The 14268-nt window shown below is 48.2% G+C and overlaps 1 protein-coding gene across 1 annotated transcript in view; it reads right to left on the reverse strand.

Annotated features, from left to right (window-relative positions):
• GNAS (GNAS complex locus) overlaps window positions 1-14268 on the reverse strand; it is a 2205902-nt gene that overhangs the window by 2021556 nt on the left and 170078 nt on the right. The window lies entirely within an intron of this gene.

The raw sequence follows: 14268 nt of genomic DNA on the forward strand, positions 1-14268 counted from the left end.
CCCGAATCCCCCATCCTCCCCAACTCCAAACCCCCCACCCCCCAACTCAGGACACACAAACATGCACCCATACAGACCCGAACCCCCACTCTCCAAATCAGCACACTCTCAAACAAGCACCCATACAGACCCGAACCCCCCACACCCGCAACTCAGCACACACACAAACATGCACCCATACAGACCCGACCCCCCAACTCCAAACCCACCACCCCCCAACTCAGCACACACACAAACATGCACCCATACAGACCCGAACCCCCCGCCCTCCAAATCAGCACACTCTCAAACAAGCACGCATACAGACCCGAACCCTCCACCCCCCAACTCAGCACACACACAAACATGCACCCATACACACCCAAACCCCCCACCCCCCAACTCCGAACCCCCCACCCCCCAAATCAGCACACACAAACATGCACCCATACAAACCCGAACCCCACACCCCCCAAATCAGCACACACTCTCAAGCATGCACCCATACAGACCCGAACCCCCACCCCCCCAACTGAGCACACACACAAACATGCACCCATACAGACCCGAACCCCCCACCCCCAACTGAGCACACACACAAACATGCACCCATACAGACCCGAACCCCCATCCCCCAAATCAGCACACTCTCAAACAAGCACCCATACAGACCCAAACCCCCCACCGTCCAACTCAGCACACTCTCAAACATGCACCCATACAGACCAGCACCCCCCACCCCCCAAATCAGCATACAAACTAGCAAGCATGCACACATACAGACCCTGCAACTCAACATACACCGCACTTCCACTCCAAAACAAACATTCATGCACACCCGACACCCCCCCACCCCTGCATCTCAACATACACACAAAAAACATTCAAATCCAAACATTCATACACATCTGACACCCCCCCACACATCCCCATCCCCGCATCTCAACATACACACCAAAAACATTCAAATCCAAACATTCATACACATCCGACACCGCCCCCACCCCCGCATCTCAACATACACCCAAAAAACATTCAAATCCAAACATTCATATACATCCGACCCCCCCCCACCCCCGCATCTCAACATACACCCAAATAACATTCAAATCCAAACATTCATACACAGCCGACACCCCCCCCACCCCCACTTCTCAACATACACACAAAAAAACATTCAAATCCAAACATTCATACACATCCGACCCCCCCACCCCCGCATCTCAACATACACCCAAAAAACATTCAAATCCAAACATTCATACACAGCCGACACCCCCCCACCGAGGCATCTCAACATACACACAAAAAACATTCAAATCCAAACATTCATACACATCCGACACCCCCCCACCCCTGCATCTCAACATACACACAAAAAACATTCAAATCCAAACATTCATACACATCTGACACCCCACTACAAATCCCCATCCCCGCATCTCAACATACACACCAAAAACATTCAAATCCAAACATTCATACACATCCGACACCGCCCCCACCCCCGCATCTCAACATAGACACAAAAAACATTCAAATCCAAACATTCATACACATCCGACACTGCCCCCACCCCCACATCTCAACATACACCCAAAAAACATTCAAATCCAAACATTCATATACATCCGACCCCCCCCACCCCCGCATCTCAACATACACCCAAATAACATTCAAATCCAAACATTCATACACAGCCGACACCCCCCCCACCCCCGCATCTCAACATACACACAAAAAAACATTCAAATCCAAACATTCATACACATCCGACCCCCCCACCCCCGCATCTCAACATACACCCAAAAAACATTCAAATCCAAACATTCATACACAGCCGACACCCCCCCCACCGAGGCATCTCAACATACACACAAAAAACATTCAAATCCAAACATTCATACACATCCGACACCCCCCACCCCTGCATCTCAACATACACACAAAAAACATTCAAATCCAAACATTCATACACATCTGACACCCCACTAAAAATCCCCATCCCCGCATCTCAACATACACACCAAAAACATTCAAATCCAAACATTCATACACATCCAACACCGCCCCCACCCCCGCATCTCAACATAGACACAAAAAACATTCAAATCCAAACATTCATACACATCCGACACTGCCCCCACCCCCGCATCTCAACATACACCCAAAAAACATTCAAATCCAAACATTCATATACATCCGACCCCCCCACCCCCGCATCTCAACATACACCCAAATAACATTCAAATCCAAACATTCATACACAGCCGACACCCCCCCACCCCTGCATCTCAACATACACACAAAAAAACATTCAAATCCAAACATTCATACACATCCGACCCCCCCACCCCCGCATCTCAACATACACCCAAAAAACATTCAAATCCAAACATTCATACACAGCCGACACCCCCCCCACCGCTGCATCTCAAAATACACACAAAAAACATTCAAATCCAAACATTCATACACATCCGATACCCCCCACCCCTGCATCTCAACATACACACAAAAAACATTCAAATCCAAACATTCATACACATCCGACACCCCCCCACCCCTGCATCTCAACATACACACAAAAAACATTCAAATCCAAACATTCATACACATCCGACACCCCCCCACCCACGCATCTCAACATACACACAAAAAACATTCAAATCCAAACATATTCATACACATCCGACACCCCGCACCCCTGCATCTCAACATACACACAAAAAACATTCAAATCCAACATTCATACACATCCGACTCCCCCCACGCCCCTGCATCTCAACATACGCACACAAACATACAGCAAAACAGACCCGACACACAAACACAAACAGACCACTTACCGGAGACGTGCTGGAAGGCAGGCAAGCTGGAACGCTGGCGAGGTGAGTGGTACTACGGCTGGCGTGGCCAGGAAGGCTGAAATGCCTTCCGGCATCAAGCCTTACTGGCCACACCAGCCGTAGTGCTGGCACTCCATTGGTGCAGCACACACGCACTACATGGCTCGTAGGAGCGACGTGGTGCGTGTGTGCTGAGCCAATGACGGCCAGTGTTTTGTCTAGCCCGGAAGACAACAAAGACTTTCCTAACGGAGGGCGGCCGATGCTGCTTGCGGGCCGCACTCCATTAGGAAAGTGTTTGTGCCTCGCGGGCCGGAAAAAACAGCATGGCGGGCTGCAACTGGCCCGCGGGCCGTATGTTGTGCACCCATGCCCTAAAACCAGAGGAAGGTCGACCTTGCGACAACGGCCTTTGAGACTTGAAGGGAGCTTTAACCAGAACAGACAATGATTTAGCCGTCTGAGTGCTATCTTTGGTTTTGGTGAGCTCTACATCAGTAGAAGAGTGAAAAAGCTCCTTACCATCAAATGGAAGGTCCAGAACCTTGTCTTGCACCTCCTTCGAGAACTTAGTGGCATGCAGCCACGCTTGCCGCGAGGTATCAACCCCAAGCATCAGACCCCGAGCCGAGGTGTCTACGTGATGAGCCGCAGCCTCCAGGAGATCCTGGGCCAAGACCCTGGTATCAGAAAGGCCTCCTCTGAAATCCTCCAACTTCTCGACCGGAATGTGCTCCTCAAACTCCGACAGACCTCTCCACATCCGCATGTTAGCTCCCGCCAAAATCAATTCTGCATTGGCCTGCCTGAGCTGTAAGGCCGAATTGGCAAATATGTTCCTCCCTAGGGAGTCCAGGAGCTTGTCCTCCTTTCCAAAAACCTGAGTAGCCGTCGCGGAGAAGGATGCTGCAGGCCTGGATTCCAACGTAGCCGCAGCTACCACTGTGGAGGAGGGAGGCGGACAAGGCGACAAGGCCACTTCTTCCGAAGAATGCAGCCTGTACCTTGCGTCAATCTTTTTATTGACAAAAAGTCCTGAGTGTGCCTTTTCCCAAACTCTTCGGACCTCGGCCAGAACGTCCTTCTGCAAGAACAGGCCGGTACGCTCCAAAGGAGACAAGGTGAACGCCCCAGAAAGCACGCCCTCCTGCGGAGCAGGTGCCTCGGGCACCGGAACATCTAAGAAACTCATCATGTCCAGCACCCAGTCATGGAAAGCTCTGATAGAGCAGGGAAGGTCGTTGTTGTCCTGATCGCCTTGAGGGTCATCTGAGAGGTCAGGATCCTGCTGAGCCATGTCAGGCACTGCCTTGTCTACTGGGGACAATGGAGGCACAGGCGGAAGCGCAGGGGGAGGCACCACGAGCAACGGAGGCGCCGGCGGAACCACCGGCGGAACGGGTGGAGCCGGAGACGCGGGTGGACATATCTCCTTGAAAAGCCCTTTGAAATATTCCCTCATGGGGTCGGTGCGCATAAGCGCTTGACATTTACCGAAAAAAAGCGTCCTTAGGAGATTGTTTCGGAACCTGAGGAGGCCTCTCATGAGGTGGACAAATCCAGGGACGAAACGGAGAAGGGTGCCACACCGGCCCCTCCACCGACGAATCCACATAAATCAAGGGAGCCGCCCCCGCGGGCAACGAAACATTGTGTGGAAGAGGCATCCGGGTGTTCCAATCATAAACTGGCCAGTAAGGATGCGCACAAGGGACCTTAGGTTCACCCGAAGGACCGAACCCTACACCAGGGGCCGATGGCGTAGTTGTAGGGGTAGTACCTAAAATGGCCACCGTGGTCGTGGCAGGAACGGCCGCCATTTTGTCCTCATCTGAGGGGAACTGCGGCACGTGAGGAAGTGAGGCAGGGGTCCCCGTTGATGGGTCAGAGGTCTTAATTTTAGCCTTAACATAAGGAACCTCGGCAGAGCCGGTACTATGAGGCCTGGAATGTTTCTGCGACATACCAACCGCCAACTGAGCCTTCGAAGGAAGGGCCTCGGCACTTCCGGTAAAAGAGGAAACTTTCTTCTTTGCCCCCTCAACAGATCTGGTGTCACCACAAGAGCGGGAACGCTGCGCTTTCACCAACAGGGCCTTGCCCGGCCCCTCAGAACTGTTGGTATCCTTAGCCTCTGTACGAGGGACCTCGGACCTAGGCCCGGTAGAAGCCTAATCGGCACGGGCCTCGAACATCCGTTCGGTAACCTCAAGCCCAGCCAAGACCTTGGGGCGCACCCCGGTTTTGTTTCTGAGGAAAGCCGAAAGAGCGGCCTCAGAGCAAGCTCCGGTACCCCACGACTCAGTAGAACTGGGTCTACAAACAGCCCCCACAGGAGGGGCCTCAGAGCGTACTCTGGTGGACACAGGCCCCTTATGGAGGCCCTCTGAGAAAACTCCGGTAGAATTATTAGGCCCGACAGGCTCCTCAGGGCGAACCCCGGTAACAGAGCGATCAACGCCCCTCGCGGCTCGAGAGGAACCCGGAAAGGTATCCCCCGGCCGGGGTGCTCTGAAAAGTAAAGAATTTACCGGGCGTTTTTTCTTCTCGTCGATGAACGCCTGAAAATGCGAAGGAGGAGTCTGTCCGACCACCTCCTCCCACCGCTCCAACCGACGTTGAAGTGCCCGGGCCGAAAGGGAGTCACAGTAAAAACAGGAGTCCCAACGGTGTTCCGGACCCAAACACTCTAAACAAAAAGGATGGGGATCCGCCCTCGCGAAGCGACGGTAACACGATGAACAGTCTGGAAAATCTAGTTTAAAAGACATAGAGAGAATAGTAAACGAACGCTAGCGAGAGCCAGAGAGGGAAAAAGGGAAGAAAGTCTTCCGGGGATGCAATGTGCGTCCGGCCCCGATCGTGCAGAGAAATGGACTGAAGGGCGGGGTTACGGCTGCGTGCCAGGCCCCCGCAGGAAAGAGAGGAGGGACAAATGTTTGAAAAAAATTTGGATGCTTTTTACAAAGTGCTCCGGTCCCGTCCCACAGGACGGAGAGATGTCCCATAAGTATGGAGGAAAGGGGACGGAACGTAGGAGTAATATAATTACGCGAATGAGCAGACCCTGTGCCGCTTGCCACAGTGCACACGTGTCACGATAGAGGCCTGCAATAGTCCTGACAGGAAGGAACACAACGCAGGGAGCCGCATTGTCAGCATAGCTGCACGATATTGCACTGTAAATTGAAAATTCCCCCCTTCGCACCACCTCCCCGCGCCAAAACGTTATAGCGCAGAACAATTGGCTCCTGCGCCAAATCGGCCCACGCCAAATCATCCTGCTCCAGCTCATGAACACAGAAGAATTTGGTGTGCAAGGACAGCAGCTCAAAGCAGTGGAATGCACAGTACCTTGTAGTAGCAAGGGAATTTCCCAAATGTAGGCACTACACAACTACTCTGTTTTTCATCAGTTACCTAAACTTGGTAAGGTTCAAGTGGAAGTGTTCCATAGGATCCTACCGGCTGGCCTTCCCCAGAAGGTTCTGTTTGGGGTTAGGTGCCCTAACCCCATCTGCTCAGTGACTGGTCCCCAGCCTAATCAGATCTAATCCAGGCAGGGTGATGGGTTACCTTCTCGTTAGCGTAAACACTGATCTTCAGGTTGTATTTTGACCCAGTTATGATATGATTAGTTATTTATAATGCGCTTAATATCCAGAGGTTTCTAAGCGCAGACCCGGGGATCGAACCTGTGTTGCTCGGTATCGTTTTGCTTCCAAGATGATCACGTTGCCGCTGAGCTATCCTCCAGAGACCTTGAGAGTCTGCCAATCACGTAGGGCAGATTGCGGTCCATACCATAAGCAAGGAAGCTGCAGCTAATCAATTAGGGGCAACCACCTGGCTTTCAGAGAGGTTTGGACCCGCGGCCGGGCTTCGTTCTCAAAATGGCATGCTTACACGAGACGTTCGAGAGCGAACCTATAACGGGAAACGCTCAACAAAGGCGGTGGAAAGTGCAAATTTAGGGCAGGAGAAAATAAATAACTGCGGCGTGAAGCGTGGTATAGAAAAACACAGCCAAAATAGCACCATGTCCAGCTATTTTTATAGAAGCCGGAAAGGGGGAAACAGGCCACATACACATGAGGTAATGCCACCCAATCTGAAGCGTGTGTTTACTGGGCGCAAAATAGGCCGCTCTAATTACAAACTGCTGGAAGGAGCGCGTCTCTTTCCAGAGACTGGGCGGGGCTCCGCGCACATCGAGTGACGGCCTTCGACGCGAATTCTTGGAAAGTCGTTACGCTGAGTCCGAGGCAGGGCGTCAAAATCAACAAGCGGGAAAACGGGCCCTGTGTCATTTGCAGGATACTCGAGTATTCGCCACCGCCTTCCTCGGGAGAGCGCGCACAAGAGTCAATTCTCCCGTGTTTAACTTGGAGAGCGAGCCGGCCGCTCCACAGCGGACGCTGATATGTATGTACATATTTTTAACTGCCTGTGGTTAAGTGTGTAACACGCAAAAACTGCAGAGCTTTCATACTTCAGCTCACCCTGCCTTGCTCCGCTCAGTCACCGGGTGATATATTCAAGGGGAAGAGTGTACGTCTGAGTGCGTCTGTGAGTAGGAGTCTGTGCATGTGCCATGAGTAGACGTGTTTGTGTGAGTGTTTGTGAGGGTGAAATCACACGTGTGTGCGCATGTATGCATAGGATTATATGTGTACGTGTAGGAGATTGTGTGCATCTGTTTGTGGGTGGGTGGGCGCCTGTGCTAGTGGGCTTCCACATGTGTTGTGTGTTTACGTGTCTGGGAGCGGGTGCATGTCGACGTGTTTGGGTGTTAGCACTGGCTCTGACATGCGACTCTTGCAGAAAACTGTCCAAGATAACTCGGAAAGCGACTTGCTTCTGGGATCTGCAGATTGCAGCCTCCTCTACTAAGAAGTGGTGAGGCGAGCAGTGCTGCTCATTAACTCAGTGGAATCCCCTGGCTTGAAAACGCCCAAGATGCATCTACTCCCAGAAAAAGCACTGCCCTGCAGAGCCTGAGGCAAGTAGGTGGGGGCACTGGACGACTGATGGCAAGCAACGGGTAGAGCCAGCCAACTAGGGTTACCAAAGACAATCTTTGTTGATTAACTGGGGACTGTCTCTCTGAGTTTCAAACTTTGGCTCCTAGAACTATTTGCAAGCAGCTTGCGGGTGCTTTCCTATACCTGCAAGTAATTGCCGGCTGTCTTTATAATGCTGCTTTGGCTTCTTCAGGGGACGTTTATTCCATTTTGGGAAACTTTGGGGCAATCCTAACCTAGTCAACCCTGATGCCAGGCTGCCATTTTGAAGACCGTTGTCATCCTTTGTCATGAGAGCGGCAGGAAAAAGACTAGGCAAATTCATTGCTGGAGCTAGTACACCATGGGAGATTTCTGGAGCTTCCCCATAACCCGCTGTGCATTTGAATAATCTTTCCTTGACCAAGTTCTTAGTGGTCTTGGGTAGATCTCCCTACCTTATATTCTCTGCCTAGTGTTGTCCCATGACTGAATGTCCTCCACTTTAGGGGACTACCACTATAGCTATGAGGTGGCCTGCCCGGTTACGCCACTGATATGCGAACAGACATGCAAGGGCTTAGCTGCACCATAAATCTCCGGCTCTCTTAATTCATTGTGGAAATCAACCACACTTTAATAATGAAAGTGGCAACTGAGAAAATGTCTACCCCAGTCAGTGCAGCTCATCTGTGATGTAGGGTATTGAGGAGCTGTGGTAGTGTGCCACAATGTGGTCAGGGTTGCTCCTTCAGATAGCCACAGGGCCTGCAATCTTTGGCTAGCCAGATGTTTTGGACCACATCTACCATCATCAGTAGCCAGCAAAGTCAATGGTGAGGGACCATGGGAGTCATAGCCCGATGCATCTTGCAGACCCCTGAGCTAGCCCTTGTCCATCCATAGAGAAAGCGCAAGATGGTTGCAACACAATCAGATCACTCACACAGATCTCGTTCAGTGTCCTTCCCTCGGCGAGATGGCAGAAGACTGTCAACAGGCGAGACAAAATTCCTCACTGGGGCGATTGTAAAGTGGAGGTATGAGGATCTGCACGTGTCTCCAGCTCCTGAGAGGACAGCCATGGTTCCAATAAGCATACTAAAATGTGCTTAAACCCCAGTTTTCTCATCTATAATGCCCTCGCACCTGAGGGGTCTTTAGCTTGAGGTACAAGCAAACAAAACTATCAGCAATCCCCAGAAGATTGGATCAGCCGAAAGAGGACAAAAGCGTGACATCCCCACATAACCCAGCATTTCTGAACGTATCGCTCTATTCCCAGGCGTCCTGGAGTTCGCTGCCCAGAGTCTACCACAACAGTGCAGACCGGTTCCAAAGGTGGCCCAACAACCACCACCAAAAACATCTATTGCTTTCAAGTCAACACCATGTCCCACCTTCTGTGTAATGCACCTCTCTATCTCGACTCTCCGGTTCAGTCCGCAGATCCATCGTTGCTGCATTTGGCCTGATCAGTCTATTGATATCTGAGCACATCCACTTTTGAGCGGTAACACCTTGTTAGAAAGTGTCAGTCTGAGGTTCTTCCTTTCAGGTTGCTTGGATTCCGAATTTTATGGAAGGTCAGGGAAGAAGGCAGTACTAGTCAGGAGACAAGCTTCCTTCGAGGACATTAGTGCAGTCATTGTATAAAACAAGGGCCGCTTCTTTTGAGACTTTGCATAGATTCGTTTTTTGGAGCCACACTTACTAAGTTACTTTAGTCGTGTCCCTGACTTCCTCTAAAAGAGTTAGGACGTCCATGCTCAGTCCTTTGATGAGTTCTTCCTATTTCTAGAGAAATGCAGTTGTATTTCAGACCGGACCGCACAATTTGCACTTGCAATTGGTTAGTGAGAATTTCGTCAGAGCAAATAAGAAAGTGTGAATGTTATGCACTGTCAATCTGCCTAGGTGCTCAGGCGCCATTTGCAGTTTGTGCATGCACGCAACTCAAAATCCATCACAGAGAGAGACAATTTCGGAGAGGGGCATAGCTCAGGCCAGCTACTTGCAATGTAGTAGCTCATCTGAGTCATTGCTCTCACAATGACTTAAAACGCCAGAGCTACTGCGGGCGGCAGAATGTCTAGGGTGGCAAGGCCTCGCTGGCAGCTGTCAAAGTAAGCTTGAAAGTGCTAGTCAATGGCACCCCAGCATTAATGACACACTCGTAGATTTGGCTGTGGTGCACGCGTCACCTGCCTGGAAGCGCCACCACTGCCAGGTCTTCCGGCAGCCATTTCTGGATGCATGTGCGCTGGTTGATGGCACCCATGCTCATTGGCAGCCCACACTTCTCAGACGTCAACATTAAGGCAGAAACTGCCTATGCCGCTTTGTTGATTTGGTGATGGAAGTGATCCGTGGTTAAGTTATTCTCTGGTGCAATTGTTGTTATGTTATGTTAAATTATTTATATGGCGCTGAAACCCTAAGGCGTCCAGGCGCTGAACACATGCAGAAAGGAGTGAAAGGGCACTCTGATTATCCAAATATTACATGAATAGCCTAGTTTTCAAAAGTTTCCTGAAAACAGTGTGGCTTCCCTCTTCTCGCATGGATTCGGGCAGTTCGCTCCATGCTCGTGCAGCCAGGACTGGGAAGGCACAATCTCTTCCCTGGGCTCTTTTTATGCGGTCACCTTTAAGAAGATGTGCTTTGGCTGAGGCATAGCGTTCAGGAAGACTGGTGAGTAGTACCATCAAAGATCTGCCACATTATGTGCTAGACTGACAAAGGCTGACCACAGTCTACCAGCATTCTTGGTCCCTTCCGTCTAGTGCCTCGTGGTGGCCCGGTGGCTATTCTTGAAGAATGAATTCCGAACAAAAGTTGAATGAGGATGCAATTTCAATAGAAAAATTATTTTATTCAAACATTATTCCTCTTTATAAAGCGGCTATAGCTGGCGTGTAATTCCTTAGCAACACATTATCCACACAATACAATTAAAAACATCACAATATAGATATTCAAAAAACCTTGTAAAGTGCAATGTGCCAGAAAGTGCTATAGAATGTGCAAATAAAAGAAAGGGAAAATACACAAGCCACTAATAGGCGTAGGTAGACAATGCTCTACCACCTAGTATAGAACACTGATACATAAGTGCAACAAAGAATGATAAAAAGACACACTCTACTATACCCTTCGGAAGAGCTCCAGAAGAATCCAGAAGAGGAGCATTCTGTTGGATTTAAATTGCATCCTCGTTCCACTTTTGTTTGGAATTTAGTTAAACTAGCCCTATGAGTGAGGGAAACTGGCAAACTCGCAAAATGGCCCCATTCCACTTGCTCACATTGGCACTGTCAAACCACCCTCTATACGAAACATCAAATAAGTCAAGAAATGGACAGTTGGTGTAATAGGCAACCACTCCCGCTGCTCTTAAAGACATAACATGAATTATTCCATAGTTCCTCTCCAGAAACCAATGAAGCAACAGAGCCAGACTTTCAGCAGAGGAGAGCATCACAGAGGAAATACAAACCCACGCCACAATTACCACAAGATCATTCCATTGATTGTGTTGAACAAGGAACAAAAGGAATTAAGAGATCTCAGAATTGAAAATGTGCAAATTGTGTCAAATGCAACTTGATGAAGTTGGAATAAGATTTGGTTCAGAGCTTGAAAAGGGATGCAAGTATTATTTAAAAAGAGGCTTAAAAAGAGGCTAATAATGGCAGACATATTGGAATAATGAACACAGATAAACACACTCATTACGAGATATTAAAAGATGTTCCTGCCAAGTTTACAGGAAGAGGTATGTGGAAAAGTCAATGAGCGGGTGTTCGATGGCCAATCATCACAAAAGAAGAAAGCCCTCATCTGTTAAGCAACATAATCACGCCACAGTGTGTTTCTTAGCAAACGTAATGCACTCTCCACCTTTTCGCCAATTGCAATCAGATTAGGTTTGACCCGATTTCACAATACATTGATCATTTTAGTCAAGTGGATGCATGGGATATGATCAATAAAGAGGCAGATAGTACTGTTCAGGCAATCCACATACTTACTCTCCATATTAGAGATGGACACACTACGTACCTCCAGAGGACATGCCCTGGCTGGGGCGGGCATAGCAAACTTTTCAGCGGCCACGCCGCACACAATGAAAGGTTGCTAAGCATGTTACACAGAGTGCTCACACAAAACAGATTCATTGTCAATGGACTGATTGTAAAACAATAGTAAGGAGGTCACTTGGTCGCAAATGCTAAGCCACTCATGCCACCCTTTAGTGTCAATGTAAGTTTCATTAATATGGGGACGATGCGGCGACCATCAGGAGTGGATGCAATGACAGTCTCATGGGATAGTGTGTGAAACTAAGAAAACAGGATTTCACAATCCAAATACTGCCACCCTACAGTGACAGTAAGCTGACCTTCTCTGGTATAGCACTTTATATGATAAATCCGAGCCTACAGAAGGGAGGCAGTACATACAACAAGCAGACACAGGAAACCTATTGTGAATTCCACAATGGGAACTCGTGTGCGCCAAAACTGATCTCCAATGATTCTTGAATGAAGAAGAAATTCTGCAGTAGATTTCAGGCATGAGAACACAACAATGATGGACTCTAGGAAGTAACTAGTGAAGCAGGAAAAACCCGATTGACATTTTACACTAAAAAAACCAAGCATGACATTTCAAAGAACAGAACAATGGTCCTGGTAACAGAGCAATGCAAATCAATTTCTTGACAGGAAGGGACACTTGGTGCAATAGGGCACTGACCTGAAGTCATGCATTCACACTCATCAATGATTGCCTACAGGAAAGCCGATATGCTAAAGACATGCTAAGCCAGAGCTTTGAGATTCAAAACAGGAACAGCAATTACCTGGGCTATTTTCCATGTCACCACGATTCTACACATGCTGAAAATGTTGTGTCTGCACATTCGTTGAAGCAACAAATATAAAACTAATTGGGCCAAATGTCAAATTTATGTTAATCTACAGAATGGACTGTGTGTGCTACAGCATGCAGTGCCAGCACGAGAAGACTTGCTAGAAAGAGGATTAATGAGCACAGAGCCATTTACCATCCAGATCACAAGCAATCGTTGCCGTAGCATTGGCAATGTGACCAGGAAATCAAAGTCATTGAGCTACTTGGTTCCATCTGCCTTGAGCGTGCCCCAGCTTCTCCAACAAACGGAGATGCCAGAACGACCGCAGGAACCGTGATGGATCCACAGACCCAACGGGATGAATGTAGGCTCGAACACAGATCAAGGACAGCGTACTTTCCTTGAATGGTTCAGTACCAACAAGACATTTATGAATCATAGTAGGGTATATTATGAAATTGAAGGGCATTGAGCATTACCCAATGTATCTAGTTACCCACCACATGGTAATGTCTAACCTCAAAATTTGCATTAGCTGCTGACAAGTGACAATCTGCTGCATATGAGGAAAATAAATCAAGGAGACAGCAAAACATTTGGCAATTTATTACTGTTTGACTGTACGGTATGCAGAATTAATTGAACATGGTGAAGGGAAATTCAGAGATCATTTCAGGTTTTGTCAGCAAACATCTGTTTATCAAGATGATAGTCTGGAAGGTTCTATGTGATAATCCCGAATATTAAAGAATGCACCAAAAAAGACCGATTTGTTAAGACCATTTTGTGCGGCCTTAATTAATTAATCTTTTTAGTTTATTACAAACCTTTAAAAAGTCATTTTTACAAACTGTTTAAAATATTGACTGCGTACAAATGTTATTTTGTTGTTAGTGCCCTCATGCAGAATCCTCCACCAATCCTCTGCGCATCGAGCTGGATATTTTCCAAGTTCAGATCCCATATGTTCTTTCGTCTCTCATCTTGGGGCAGAATAAGACCAGATGTTTCAGGGATTCTTCTTGGGAATTACAGAGCCTACATATAAGGTTAGGTTTTTTTTCCACATCTTTCATGCCATATCTGACATCGCGTGTATCGAGATGGTTCAGTCTAAACTTCAAGAATGTTGCTCTTATATTCTTGCAAGGGAACTTCACCATATATTCAGGTATCACATGCAGCTTTTTAGCTTTTACCGGAGCGTTTCTAATTCTTGCGTGTTGGATTCTTTTTTCATTTGTTTTGATCGAATCGTGCTCATATAGTGTTTTATTTTTTTTTTTACTGCATTTGGGTTGCATATTAGCCATTTCTTGTCAGTGTTCAGCTGCTCTAGTATATTTTCGCAAGCAATGCTCCATTGATTTAGGAGGCTATCGACCTCATTATCTGTGTCGTTATTTAATATTTTAAATTGAGGGGTGTTGTCACCTCCAATCATCTTTCAATATAGCACCAGAGCATTCCACATCACTACAGCTGTCATAGATGATTGGCTGACCTCGTACCTTATTCAGGCTGTTGGAAAGCCTTTTGGTAAATTTAGAATCCTCCT

The sequence above is a fragment of the Ambystoma mexicanum genome, chromosome 3p, assembly GCF_040938575.1.
Source record: "Ambystoma mexicanum isolate Mex_15411 chromosome 3p, UKY_AmexF1_1, whole genome shotgun sequence".
Classification (NCBI taxonomy): Eukaryota; Metazoa; Chordata; class Amphibia; order Caudata; family Ambystomatidae; genus Ambystoma; species Ambystoma mexicanum.